At 41.1% G+C, this 4,918-nt stretch overlaps 1 pseudogene; it reads right to left on the bottom strand.

The window, feature by feature from the left end:
* Nucleotides 1-3,260: 3,260 nt before the first annotated feature.
* On the bottom strand, nucleotides 3,261-3,575 carry LOC102838525 (annotated as a pseudogene).
* Nucleotides 3,576-4,918: the final 1,343 nt, after the last annotated feature.

Below are 4,918 nucleotides of genomic sequence, written 5' to 3'. Positions count from 1 at the left end.
AAACTCACTACCTGCACACAATAATTATCTGATCTTTTTTTTTTTTTTTTTGGTAGTTGTACTAAGAGATAAAAGCATAGGACTCACTGGAAATAATCCAAATGGTCCTTCGACACACAGCTACTCGCTTATCAACGAAGTCATTATCCAATATTTCACATTCACAGATTTGAACAAATTTCTCAGTTATCACTTCCTGTGTACACAGGTCATCCCCCAAATATACTGAGGCTCAGAGACAACCGGGTCATACAAGGGTGACAACACGCATGAGTGGACATCTTGTACTGTTCTTCCAGGATTTCTCGGTCCAAACACAGAGGGTATGAGTGATGGCGGGATATGTGAGGTAATGAGTGGCAGGTTGATCGGGGGGAGTTAGGAAGTGGACAGGGCATCAGATAACTACAGGGCCAGGGTGGTCTGAGGCTGAGGGTCAGGGTGGGCAGCAGAAGGCATTGGGTGGTGGGTAATACTCAATCATCACCATCCTCTAAGCTTTTGGATGCCATAGGGATGGGGAAGAAGTGGTGGGGAAGAGTACTCACCATGCCACATGTATTCAGAGACTCGTCGGGGGCACGTGAGCTATGGGGAGGGGGCCATTAGTGCCAAACATGGGGCATGGCCCCCATCTCTCACATAACACTGATTTCACATAATGGCCTAGTCTTTGAAACCCACCCATGTCAGTAAGCAAGAAGTGGATGTATAGAGAGAGAAATTCAGAAATGTATGGGTGTAGCTATAGAGATGCATGTTGTGCTGTTGGGTTGATTCTGACTCACAGAGATTCTATAAGATAGAGTAGAAGTACCTCATTGGGTGTCCTAGACTCTCTTCTTCATGGGAGCTGATTGTCTGGCCGTCCTCCCAAGGATCCGCTGAGTGGGTTCATACTGCCAGTCTTTTGGTTAGTAGACAAGTACTTAGTCATTATGCCACCAGAGCTCCATCAATATGGACATAGATAGGACTCAACTTTGTCATGGTCAAGAGCTCACTAGTTATAATAAGGTCATTCTACATTCATCACACAGGCAACAATCCAACAGCAGATAACATATTCTGTTGGAAAGGCTCAGAGAAAAAAGGAGGTATGGATGGTAAAATGCAAAATGATTCACCCCCTAAAAAGAAGACTTTGGCAAAATCTAGCAAGAACAGCAGTGATTAAGCCATTCGCTACTGACTGAAAAGTTGGCAGTTCAAATCAACCCGCTGTTTCATGGGATGTGACAATCTGCTTCTGTAAGGGTTTCAGGCCTTGGAAACCCTAGTGGACAGTTCTACTCTGCTCTGTGGGGTTAGGATAAGTCAAACTTGAATGGACAATAATGGATTTTAGCAGCAGTACACACTCTTTGATCCTTTCACCCAGAAAGCCCACTTCTTGGAGTCCATCAGATGTCTATTGCCAGAAATTCAAAAGAGAGAGAGACCCCCCCCCCAAGAAAAAAGGTAAATGAGTCTATTGATTGCTTTTATTCTTAAAAGTTTTTAAAACTGAATATATATAATTTCTGATATATATATGTTTGGGGGCAGGGGATGTACACAAAAACACTCAGGAATATATAATCATTTAAACAATAAAAGGACATATTCTGCAAGCCTGCCTCCTGGCTTCCAGTACTCAATTTCTCTTTCCATGAGTCTAGAGTCCTCAGCTGCTCCCTCTTTCCATGTCCCCATCTCTGCCTCCATCTCTGGTGCCACTGCTTTCTGGATAGGGCCCCACATCCCGCTTGTGCTCTTCTCCCTTGATGGTCTTAGAGTCCTCTGTTCCTGGACTGTAAGACTAACTACTCTGCTGTTTTTGATACAAAACTTCTACCTTTACAGTTGTGACTGTCACAATTAGTCATGATAGCAATTACTCAGTATTGAATCATAAGAATCTTATCCCTATCACTTTTCACAAGACCCCTGGTCTAGACAAGATGAAAATTGTTCAGTGAGGTATGTACCTTCCTCCTCACACTCTTAAACTAGACTCCCTCTTGAAAACTTGTAAGTCAGTCACTTTATGCCTTTTTAAGCGCTCACCCCCCCATTTTAGGTAGCCAATGTCTAAGTAGCCCCTGATCTTCTTTCTTAAGAATAAAATTATTTAACGAAGTAGATTTCTAAAAAGTTTTCTACAAAGTACTTTTACTGTGTCCCATGAATTTTAATCACTGACTTTATTGTTGTTATTTTTTCCAAGTCTTTGATTTATTTAAGGCAATTTTCTTTATTTTCAGATAACCTGTTTATTTAAAGTCTACAGACTTGAAAGATAATTTCTTAATCTTTGGAATTCAAGCATTTTATTATTCTTTGTCTAAATGTGGGTCTCACTGAACTTTCAGCATGCTAATATTGACACTTGGTGATTTGTAGATTTTATCATTTTTCAAGCTTAGTGAAGTTGGTTTTTTGTCTGATAATTATGTTCATTGTGCTTGGGTTCTTATCACTGCAATTATTGTTTTATAAATTTCCTGAAACTACGGTTCCTTTCTCACATTTCTTGACACAGTATTTTAAATTCTTTTCCTTTTTCCTCTGGATTCTCGGTGAATTTCTTGGTTGATCTTCTATTGAGACACATCGTGGTGTTTTCCTACTATACTGCTGATTGTCTCCACCTGAGTTCAATCATTGTTGAAATTTCCAGACAGCTGTTCCCAGGGATGGATGGCCCCCTTCTTCCTGAGTATTCTTACACTATAAATGCAAGTGGGTCTCCTTGATGTTGCAACAAAAAAAGTCTTGTTTTTTCCTGAGTTTTCTTCTACTTTCATAGACAATCTTTTTTTCTATATTCTTTCTTTCTTCCTTTCTTTCTTTCTTTTTGAATAACACAAGAGTTTTATTTGAGGCATAAAAGCACATGTTTCCATCCTTTACAATGAGGTCTATTTTTGGGTCCTGGCCCCTAAAATATGACTTGATGTCCTCCCCTATCACAGCTTCTTGGTAAATGAATCAGAAAGGGTGCAGATGGGGAGGAAAATCATAACTCACAAAGAGTTGTAAAGACAAAGAAGAGTTTATTCAAATTAGCAGCCTAGTAACAGAACCCCAAGAATGAAGAGAGGTGGGAGGGGAACTCAATCAGTGAAGGTTTCTCTCTTTTGCACAGCAAGGACCCACCCCCAGGGTAGACTTGGCAATAGGGACTCAGCAGGACCCTGAGCTCAGCAGCTCCCTACCTGGATTCCCAATTCAGCCAACCTCTCTCCTGGGAGGAATTCATAAAGGAAGGTCAGGGACTAAGTCACAGTCACTGCCACTAGTTTAATGAAGCTGGCCAGGTTTAAGCCCTTCTCTGAAAGACCTGCATACTCATGGGTGCTCAGGGTGATGTGGACCTTGTTGTACATATTAAACCATTCAGGACAGTGGTCCAATTTCTCAGCTTGTAGGGCCACCCTTGTCATGAACCCAAAAGCCTTGCTGAAGTCTTTGAATTGGAATTGCTTGAAGATGGTATCACAACCTTCCAGCACATTCCACCCTACAGCCCTCAGGTTTGGCAGCAGTTGGTCCTTCTCCTTGACACTTAGGTCCTTCTCCTTACGGGACATGTCTGAGCTCTGCAGGAGCCCAGGGAGCAGCAGGTCGAGGTCCCAGTGGCAACCTACTTCTTAAAGGACTATTTCCTGTGGTTGGTTGTTGGTTCCTTGTTTGTGTGTGTTGGATTCGGTTTCAACTCATAGGTTCCCTGTCTAGGGTTTCCCAGGCTGTGAATCTTTATAGGAGTAGAAATCTTCACCTTTCTCCTGAGAAGAAGCTGGTGGGTTCAAACTTCTGACCTTGTGATTAGCAGCCCAATGTGTAACCTACTTCCCCACTAGAACCATTATGCTTATTTTGGGCTGGTCATTAACACCGTACCGGACCTCATATCCCCTTTAGAAAAATTTCTGCTGAAAGAAAAGGCATGGGTGATTCACAGGGGTGTCTATTATCATTTCGTTTGGGGTTGTTTTTATCTCTCTAACAAATCTCTGGAGAAAAGGGAAAAATGAGCATAGAAGAAGCTTGGGAAAGTGAGGAAAACAGAATTTAAAAGAAGAAAGAGCAAGAGAATGAGAGTTTATGAAGTTTTCCGTCCAGATTTGTTGTTGTTGCTCTTGGTTGCTATCAAGCAGACTCCATCTCATCGTGACCTTACAGGAGAGAGTAGAACTGTCCCATACACCTCCCAAGGAAGCAAACTGTCGGTCTTTGTCCTGTGGAGAAGCCGGTGAGTTTGAACCACTGACATTTTGGTCAGCAGCAGAGCACTTAATCATGGTGGTGCCAGGTGTCCTTAGCCCACACTATGAGCCTTATTTCAAGCCATTGTTATCTTTTGCCTTTGATGGTCATTATGCCGTTGGTTAACTGTCTTCAAACTTTTAGCTAAGATGTGCTAACAGTAAGAGGCCTAGGGAAGACGTTCTTCCACTCTCTCTGTTCATTGGAACTTTTAGACTTCCATCAATAATTGAGAATGTATCTTCTTACCTAAAAGTAATTATGGCATTCATGTTAACTTATAAGGACTTTAAAACAGAGATGTTTAGGAGATGGTGAGTGGATTCAATGGTGGTGAAGCAATATGGGTAGATCCTGGATAATATAACACAAAGAATGTAATCAATCTAATTGAATTGTACATACAGATATTGACAAAGATGTATGTGTTCCACTGTATATATTTTCACCATAATAAAAAGAAAAATATTTTTTAAAAATCGAAACAGTTTAATAATTTGGTGTGAGCCTTTAAATATTTCTTAAAATGAAAGATTCATTGTATTTGCATTAAAGGAAGATCAACGTGTTTCCTAAAACCAATAATGTTGTTGTTGTGAGGTGCCACCAAGTCAGCTCTGACTCATAGTGATCAACAGAATGGTCCTGGGCTATCTTCATATGTGTT

Source organism: Chrysochloris asiatica, unplaced genomic scaffold (genome assembly GCF_000296735.1).
Source record: "Chrysochloris asiatica unplaced genomic scaffold, ChrAsi1.0 scaffold00023, whole genome shotgun sequence".
Lineage (NCBI taxonomy): Eukaryota > Metazoa > Chordata > Mammalia > Afrosoricida > Chrysochloridae > Chrysochloris > Chrysochloris asiatica.
This window is presented reverse-complemented; position numbering and strand designations above follow the sequence as displayed.